Raw genomic sequence first — 10000 nt, 5'->3', positions numbered from 1 at the left:
TATCTTTTTCACGAATGGAGAGAAAGACTTTACATAATAATGTTTACTGGTGCTTCTGAATCTCTTTATAGCAGAGAAATTTTTTGTTTGGTTGATTTTGTTTTTCTTGTGACTATAACAGACTGATAAACACAATAGGCAATAATACCAAATTTCCATCAATTTGGTGATTTTTAAATATCACACTAAAGACAGAATCTTATTAAAAATCCTATGTTGGACCAGGTATGATGGCTCAAGCCTGTAATCCTAGCACTTTGGGAGGCCAAGATAAGAGGATTGCTTGAGGCCAAGAGTTCAGCCTGGGCAACATTAGGGAAGACGCCATCTCTACAAAAAAATAAAAATCAGCTGGGTGTGGTGGTGCCTGCCTGTAGTCCTACCTATTTGGGAGGCTAAGGTAGAAGGATCACTTAAGCCAAGAAGTTCGAGGCTGCAGTTGAAAAGGGATAGTTCCCTTGACCCCCTTTGTGGTTGGCTAGTTTACCCAGCCCACAGCTCTCAACCCCTCATAGGAGGGAGAGCACACAGGAGATGGGTTGCAGGGGCCAGTACGGGTGCTTCTGGATGCAGGTAGGAGTAGAACTGTGCAGCCCCACGGTAGTGTCTGGGGGTACACACAAATGAATTGAAGGGTGGTGAATGTGGAGGATTTTATTAAGCAGTGGAAGTGGCTCTCAGTGAGGTAGGGAGCTGGAAAGGGAATAGAGTGGAAAGGTCGTCTTTCCCTGGAATTCAGCTGTTCCTGGCCAAACTCTTCTCTGAAGTCCCACTGTCAAGCTGTCCTACTGAAGTCAAGCTGCTTCTCTCCAACATCTGGCTGCTGCTTCTCTTCTCTCCTCTGCCTCTCCATTCTGCCCCCCTGCCCCTCTACCAGTGGAGCCTAGAGTTTGTATGAGTACAGAATAGGGTGCGGAGCAGGCCAAAATGCAACATTCAAGCTGGAAAACAGGAATCCATGTCCTCACTTTGAGCCACAGTCCCAGGCATGAGCGTGTGGTCCTCACTGGGACAGCCCTCTTCTATCCAGTATTTCCCGGCCTCCTGTCCATATCACAGTGAGCACTGCAGCCTGGGCAACAGAGCAAGACCCTGTCTCTTAAAACACAAGATCCTATGTCAAATGTATTTAGAGGGGGCAAAAAAAATCAGTTACCAAAACTTCTAGTTCTTTCCTGGAATTTGAGGGATAAAAAAGTCCCAAGCAGAAAGGAAAATTCTAAAATAGAAGAGTAATGAACAAATATGATTTGTTCAAAGGAAGCAAGTCATCCTTCAAAAGTGGCACAATAAATTATATTTTCCTTTTAAAAATGTAAAACAATATTAAATTTTTGATACTTTTGAATCTATAAAGTTGTACTATTTTAATTTTATATAAATGACTCAATTTTATGATAAAACAGGTTTTTCAACTGACAATAACTATCTATTATAACAACATAGCAAATACAACTAAATTTCTTTGCTATTAAGAAGCAGTGCTAACTTGTTTTACCCTCAGGTTAATAATTGCTTCTGTCAAACAACAAACAAGCTTTGATTTTAAAATGGAAAAAAAAAAAACCTTAAAAAATGTCAAAATTAACAAAATAATTTTAAGTAATATTGTAGCTAACTTAAGAAGAAAAACGAGAAAGAGAGGAAGGGTACACAAAATAAGAAATGGCGAATGGAAAAAAAAAAAAACCTTAAAAAACGTCCAAATTAACAAAATAAAGTAATATTGTAAATATTCAGTAACATAGTTTACATGAATTAGTTCTCCTTGATATAAAATGCTGCATTATAATTTGTATACAAAGAAAACTGAATACATATTTTAAAATGAAAACATAGTTGTATCCTGGAAGCTTAAGGAGAGTTTTTGAATCTCTTTAAATTCCCACATAAAACAGGCAGAGCAATAAAAAGAAAAACCAAAACATTTCAAGCTAAGTATAGAAGCTCTTCCACTTACAATAGGGTTATGTCCTAATAAACTCATCATAAGTTGAAATAGCATAAGTCAAAAATGCATTTAATACTTTTTTTTTTTTTTTTTTTTGAGACAGTTTCACTCTTATTGCCCAGGCTGGAATGCAGTGGTGCAATCTTGGCTCACTGCAACCTCTGCCTCCTGGATTCAAGAAATTCTCCTGCCTCAGCCTCCCGAGTAGCGGGAATTACAGGCACCTGCCATCACACCCAGCTAATTTTTCTATTTTTTTTAGTAGAGACGAGGTTTCACCATGTTGGCCAGGATGATCGAGAACTCCTGACCTCAGCTGATATGCCCACCTCTACCTCCCAAAATGCTGGGATTACAGGCATGAGCCACTGTATCCGGCCAAAAATGCATTTAATACATCTAACCTACCAAACATTATAGCTTAGCCCTGCCTACCTTAAGCATGCTCAGCACATTTATGTTACCCTGCAATTGGGCATAATCATCTAATACAAAGCCTATTTTATAATAAAAGTGCTGAATATCTCAAGTAATTTACTAAATTCTATACTGAAAGTAAAAAGTAGAATAGTTGTATGGGTATTCAAAGTACAGTTTCTACTGAATGTGTTGTTTTTGCACCAATATAAAATCAAAAAATCCTAAATTGAACCATCGTAAGAGCATATTCCTATGACATCCTCATGAGCTCCCTAATATAAATTATTGTTTATTATTAGAGCCACTAACAAGTCATGAAACCTGCAGAATATCAGCATTTCTGTGGAAGAAAGCAAAAGGAAGCCAATTAGGATAGGTTTTGTCTCTAATAAAGAATCCAAGGAATAATAAGGTCTGAAAGGAGCTGGAACAGTGTAGCCCATAAGAACTCCCGAAACTGACTGGCCAGGACTCCCATCTAGAACAGAATCCCACACTAAAGAGGAAGAACTAGTTGTGATACATGAGCTGAGCCAGACAGAGAAAATCACCAGGATGGAAAGCAGCCCAGGTAAAAGTAGGGGAGAGGAACAGGGCTGATAAACCTCAGAAAGCAAGCCACCATATTTTTGAACATTAGAGAACAAAAACAGACAAGAAGCATAAAGGTAGAATAGCTAACCTGAGCCAAGTTTCTTCTAAAGGTTCAGGAAAACAAGCTTCACATAAAAATGAGAAACAAAAATATTAAGGTAAAATCCCAGGCAATGTTGTTAAAAATGAGAACAGGAGCACAATAATATTCCTACAGACAACAGTACACATATTAAAATCATTACTCGTATTAATGATAAAAGGCATGACAACATAAATCAGTATTAGATACAAAATGATGGAATTCAGAGAAGAATTAGAAATGAAAGAAAAAAGTTTCAAAAATGAACACTAAACTAGAAGGAACATAGGAATGTATAAACACAACAGAGAAAGCCTGAAGAAAACCAAGTGAAAATGGAAAATTTTTAAACTCAGAAGAAAAGGAAATGATTTGAGAACGTGACATACACTGAAGATAGGCAAAGAAGATACAATGCAAATAATGGGAAATCCAGAAGAAAATCAAACCAAGAACAAATACAAGAATTCAAGGAAATGTACAGTACTAGAAAATTTTTTCAAGGAACATAAAATTCCATAATGAACGAGCACACTGCATATATGATTGTGTCAATACTGAATGATCAATACCAAGACATATTCTAGACTGGATAAAGAAAATGTGGCACATATACACCATGGAATATTATGCAGCCATAAAAAAGGATGAGTTCATGTCCTTTGCAGGAACATGGATGAAACTGGAAACCATCATTCTCAGCAAACTGACACAAGAACAGAAAACCAAACACCACATATTCTCTCATAATTGGATGCTGAACAATGAGAACACACGGACACAGGGGACACAGGGAGGGGAACATCACACACGGGGTCTGGGGGGTGGGGGGCTAGGAGAGGGATAGCAGGGGGTGGGGGCATTGGGGAGGGATAGCATTAGGAGAAATACCTAACGAAGATGACAGGGCAATGGGTGCAGTGAACCACCACCATGGCATGTGTATACCTATGTAACAAACCTGCACGATCTGCACATGTACCCCAGAACTTAAAGTATAATAAATAGTTTTTTGTTGTTTTTTTTTTTTTAAAGACACATTCTGGTAAAAGTTACTGAAGAAAGAAGAAACATGGCCACCTAAAAGGAAAAGTGTCACTGCCAACCTCACATACCTCTGACTTGCTGTCATTCTTGTCTATTCTCTTTCTCGCATTCTTTCCACTTGCAATCTATTCAGTTTACATTAATTTCACTAAACTTGGATTTAGCAAAAAAATACAAATTAGGATTGACAAAAGCAAAAATCGATTTTTAAAAATTAACAAGTGCTTAAACATGGTATACTGAACATCACATTCGTCATGGCTCCCTCATAAAGTCCACTAAAAGTTCAAGAGATTAAAAGAACTATCCTATTTAGATAGTGGAAGAAATGACAGAGAAGAGTCAAGAAAATTTTCAAAGCTGGAGACAAATAAATGAGTGGAAATGACTTAGCAGGTGAAGAAGGTTTAACCTAAGGGCCTGTGAAGACATGAAACTGTAACCACCTGATGGTTTCTTTCTGCCCACTGCACACACAAAATCAATCCACAACATTGCAGTACGCAAAGAGTTTAACTGACGTGAGGCTGGCCACACAAAACAGGAGACGGAGTTATTACTCCAATCGATCTCCCTGAAAATTTGGAGACAGGATTTTTAAGGATAATTTGGCAGGTAGGAAGCCAGGAAGTGGGGAGAGTTGATTGGTTGGGTCAGAGATAAAATCATAGGGAGTCAAAGCTGTCCTTTTGTGTTGAGTCAGTTTCTGAATGGGGGCCACAAGACCAGATGAGCTAGTTTATCGATCTGGGTGGCACCAGCTGATCTGTTGAGTGCAGGGTCTGAAAATATCTTTAGCACCAATCTTAGGTTTTGCAATAGTGATGTTAACCCTAGGAGTAACTGGGAAGGTTTAGAATCTGATGGCCTCTAGCTGCATGACTCCTAAACCATAATTTCTAATCTTGCAGCTATTCTGTTAGTCCTACAAAGGCAGTCTGGTCCCCAGGCAAGGTTTGTTTCAGGAAAGGGTTGTTATTATTCATCTTTGTTTCAAAGTTAAATTATAAACTAAGTTCCTTCCAAAGTTAGTTCAGCCTACAGCTCAGGAATGAATGAGGACAGCTTGGAGGTTAGGAGCAAGATGAGGTTAGTTAGGTCAGACTTATTTCACTGTCATAATTCTCTCGCTGTTATATTTTTACAAAGTTAGTTTCAAACCTAAGAATTTGGTTCTAAACACAAACCAAAGTAAGGCTTACTGATCCTAGGTTCTTCTAAAGACAGTGCAAAGAGAAAAACACGAAAGTCAGTCTCCTCACAAACAGGCAACCATTCTCCATCTTCACAAAAGATTCAAAGTTGAAGTAAGAGATTCTAAACTCAGGTGTACCAAGGAATGTGAACTGTACGGTTAGTCTATTGAAAATATGGTGACTACGTAAAAGTCTAGACAGTGATCTGTGGGTATCTTCAGCCAGCCAGGGAGAAAAGTGAATTTCTCCAATTAAGGAGCTTCATCCACAAACACAGAACGACCAATCAGCTTTTTAGTGTCTTACTTTTATAGATAAAGGAAGCCCATGGCCAGGTGCAGTGGCTCATGCCTATATTCCCAACACCTGGGGAGGCTAAGGCAAATGGATTGCTAGAGGGCAGGAGTTTCAGATCAGCCTGGGCAACATAGCGAAACTCCATCTCTACAAAACAAACAAACAAGCAAAAGTTAGCCAGGCATGGTGGTACATGCCTGTAGTCCCAGCTACTTAAGGAGGAGGTGGGTGGATCACCTGAGCAGTAAAGGTCAGGGCTGCAGTGAGCCATGAATCAACCACTTCCCTCCAGCACGGGTGGAATAGAGAAAATCAGCAGGATGGAAAGAAGCCCAGGTAAAAGTGGGGGAGGAAAACAGAGCTGATAAACCTCAGAAAGCAAGCCACCATATTTTTGAACATTAGAGAACAAAAACAGACAAAGGAGCATAAAGGTAGAATAGCTAACCTGAGCCAAGTTCCTTCTAAAGGTTCAGGAAAACAAGCTTCACATAAAAATGAGAAACAAAAATACTAAGGTCAAATCCCAGGCAATGTTGTTAAAAATAAAAATGAGAATAGGAGCAGAATAACATTCCTACAGACAAAAGTGACAGTGACAGTGAAACCCTGTCTCAATAAAAAATAAAATAAAAAGCAGCAAATCATCAAAGATTTAAGGAAATTTGAGAAAACATCAGAGAGAACAAAACAAGAAAAAAATGACTTTAAAGAAACAGCAGGCAAGAAGCAGACGAAAACTTGAAAACAACCACTAAAATTAACATCCTCAGAGAAGTAAATATTATATCCATGAAACCATCAAGCACAAGGCCAAGGCAAGGGCCAAGCATGTCCTGACAGATTAAGCCAGAAAAAAAAAAAAAAAAAAAAAGAGTTCTTTTTAGATTCAGACAGCTTATTACTTACATAGAGAATGAAAAATATAGTCAAAAGTGCCAAATCTCCAAGGTTATTATGCAGGGATCTTGTGTGAGGACATCAGCACAAAAGGGACCAGATAACAACACAACAGGAGTGAGGGACACCCTGTTGCTGTAGAGCTAATGCCATGCGCAGCTATGCAATTTTATAGCCTGCAGCTGTGCCCCGGGGTGGCGGGGAGGAGCCGGGAGTAGAAAGTCCCAAGTCTCAAAGGAAACAGGGAGGGAGATGAGAAAACTGCCTGAAGACATCCTCCTGCAAGACAGGGAGCCTCCCAAATGAAAGAAAGGCAAATGAGAAAATGATCCTGCAAAGGCTCCTCACAAAACTGTCTGGCTATGTTCCTGTGAGGGCCGCAGGGTGTTCCACTAAGACTTAGTTCAGCCTGAGGTTCAGGCTCCACCTGCATGGCCTATCAGGATGCATGCAGGGTCACCAGGATAACAAGCAGGAGCCACTGCCCTACAGACATAAAATTTTAGTGTTATTTTAAAGAAGGAATATTCAGAGAATAAAAAATAATAAGATCTTTGGAATATTAAAAATATATTTCAAGTTTAAAAAAATCATTGGAAAAACTAGAAGAGAAAATTGAGAAAATAAAAAGGAAAGTAGAAAAGATGGAAAATAGAAACAAGAAGAAGAAAGAATCAGGCCTAGATATCAGTATCTGAATAAAAAGAGTTCTAGAATAAACACTAGAAAAAATAGAGGGAAGGAACTTTTCAAGCAGTATTTTAAAACTTCCCAGAACTGAATGACATTAATTTCTCTACTCTTTCAGACTCTTTCAGTCTACCTTAACTCAACAGATTTGAAAATCCGTATCCTGACACATCATGAGAAACTTTTCAGAACACTGGGGAGAGAGGTTAGATTCTGACAGCTTCCAAAGATAAACAGTACACAAATTAAACATCAAGATTCGGAATGACCAATGAATTCTCAACAAATTTAATGGAAGTTGGAAGGCACTGGTGCAATGCTGTATAATTCAGAACAGTGACTTCTAGCCTGTATACATTATTATTCACATAAAGTTTCAATCAAGTATTTGGGCAGAACTCAGGCATGCTGGGTTACACCAATGAATCAAAATAACCTACTGTGCATGCTAGTCTTTCACAGGAAGCTGTCGGAAGTGGTAAGCCACCAAAAGAGAAAGAGAATTCAGGAAATGGGGGTTCCAACATAAGAGAGGTGAAGAGCAACCAATCCACATTAGCAAAGTACAGAGAGCTCCAGAAGGAATATCTTTAAAGAAAAACGTGATGGATTATATGATGTGTTTAACCTACTGAGACTTACACTTCTAGATAGCCTAGGTGTAAATTCATGTCATTCCATTCTGGGAAGTCTTAAAATACTACTATACAGCAGTCCTATGCTATATACACCATTCAGCAAATAAAACAATAAGGCAATATTATTAATTTCAAAAAACTCAAGCCAAAAATTGGACCAAAAAAGGAAATATAGTTACAGATACCACACATTCCAGTTGTGAATAGTATTTACAGAGTCAAAATAGTATAAATATTAAATGCTAACTAACCATAAAGTGTGATGTAACTGCACTCTATTGTGGAAATGAGAGTGGAAGGTACGCATTTAGAGAAGAGGCAGAGGAACTACAGCCTAACCTTCAAATCCCAAAACAGGCCAACTGATACAAATCTAAAACTGAAATATCTTTAAAATGGCATAATAATCATGTTATTTAAAAATACAGAGATAAATATTACAGGTAACAGCCAAACAGCTACATTTGTGGACCGCAGTGAATAACTCTACACAATATATATTAATACTTACCAAGCAATCTTGACATTGAAGATTGGAACAGGTACAAGAAAAAAAAATTACTAGATTGTTCACATCCAGCAACAATGAGGAACAAGAGAGATTAAACAAATTGCTTCATTTTGAATTGGGTGGGGAGAGGAAGGAAGGAGATGAGAAATACTTGAACTCAAAAGAGTTCTACAAGTTTGGCAAAGTTTACAGCATTCTGTATTAGAATCACAGACTATTATAGCTGAAAGAAATCTTACATATTGGCTAACAATTTATTTCCCTCATTTTATAGTACTTGTCCAAAGTAACACAGCTGGGTAGGCAGAATCAGACCCTTCTGCTCTCAACTCTCACATCCTTTTCATTTTATCACAAAGCATTTAAAAATAATTATTAAATATCAAATATATCAATATATTGACTATATGAGTTCATATGTAGTATTGGTATACTTGTTTTATTTGAAGAATATAAAGAAAATGTAAACACGCCTAAAGATGAAGTTTTAAGTTAATACATAACTGACCTCTTTTTTAATTTTTTTTTTGAGACAGAGTTTCACTCTTGTTGTCCACGCTGGCATGCAATGGTGTGATCTTGGCTCACTGCAACCTCCAACTCCCAGGTTCAAGAATTCTCCCGCCTCAGCCTCCCAAAGTGCTGGGATTACAGGCTTGAGCCACCGCGCCCGGCCCCCAATTTTTTATTTTTAGTAGAGATGGGGTTTCTCCATGTTCGTTAGGCTGGTCTCAAACTCCTGACCTCAGGTGATCTGCCTGCCTCAAACTCCCAAAGTGCTGGGATTACAGGCATGAGCCACTGCGACCAGTCCTCTTCCTACTTTTTATGGTGGACTAGAACTGAGAATTTTTAAAGCTTTTAAGCTGCCCAAGTATTTGGGCCAAATTACAGGTTCACCTCTGCTTTATCTACCTTGAAAATGGCATTGAAAAATGGTGATTTTATTGTAATTTGTATTACTGTCCAAATGATTCAGAATACCTTTACTCAGATAACAAATCCTAAGATCTAACATTTTGCTGAAAATAAGTTTTGGCCAAAAGATTTATTAGGAAAGAATATATTGCCTGATTAACTTGAGGAGTTAATAGTGTTCAGCAAAAAGATGTGTAGATTTTGAGTGATTTTTCATAATTGAAATGTTTTGGTAACCTGGTGATAGATTTTTAGGATTTATCTATGTGGATTAGTAGGAACATTTAATGTGAATGAAGGCTTAGGGCTTGGGGTATCTGCTCATTAATATAGAAGATTTATTATCCATTGGCACCCAGCATTCAAGATTTGAGGGGCCAGGCTCTGTGGTGCGTGCCTGTGGTTCCAGCTACTCAGGAGGCTGAGGTGGGAGGGATAGCCTGAGCACAGGAGTCTGAGGCCAGCCTGGGCAACACAGCAAAAACCTCGTCTCTAAAAAAATACAAATAAAAAAGATTTAAGTCAAGTTCTTCATCAAATATCAGGATTGCTTGATAGTGAATGAAAAATTCAGCTGCCATTTTTTTTTTGATGTTTTAATTACTAGCTAAATATTACGTTAAAATGTTCCTTACCTTAACAAAAGGAAGAAATCAGGCATAAAAACAAGCAGTACCCGTGTCTATTCCACTGTATTAACCAGTCTATTCCACAATAAAATCTATATTGTAACATCTCTAGGTTTAAGATTTGAAT

The sequence above is a fragment of the Cebus imitator genome, unplaced genomic scaffold (genome assembly GCF_001604975.1).
Source record: "Cebus imitator isolate Cc_AM_T3 unplaced genomic scaffold, Cebus_imitator-1.0 Scaffold809, whole genome shotgun sequence".
In the NCBI taxonomy this organism is placed as follows: Eukaryota; Metazoa; Chordata; class Mammalia; order Primates; family Cebidae; genus Cebus; species Cebus imitator.
Note: the sequence above shows the minus strand (reverse complement) of the source record.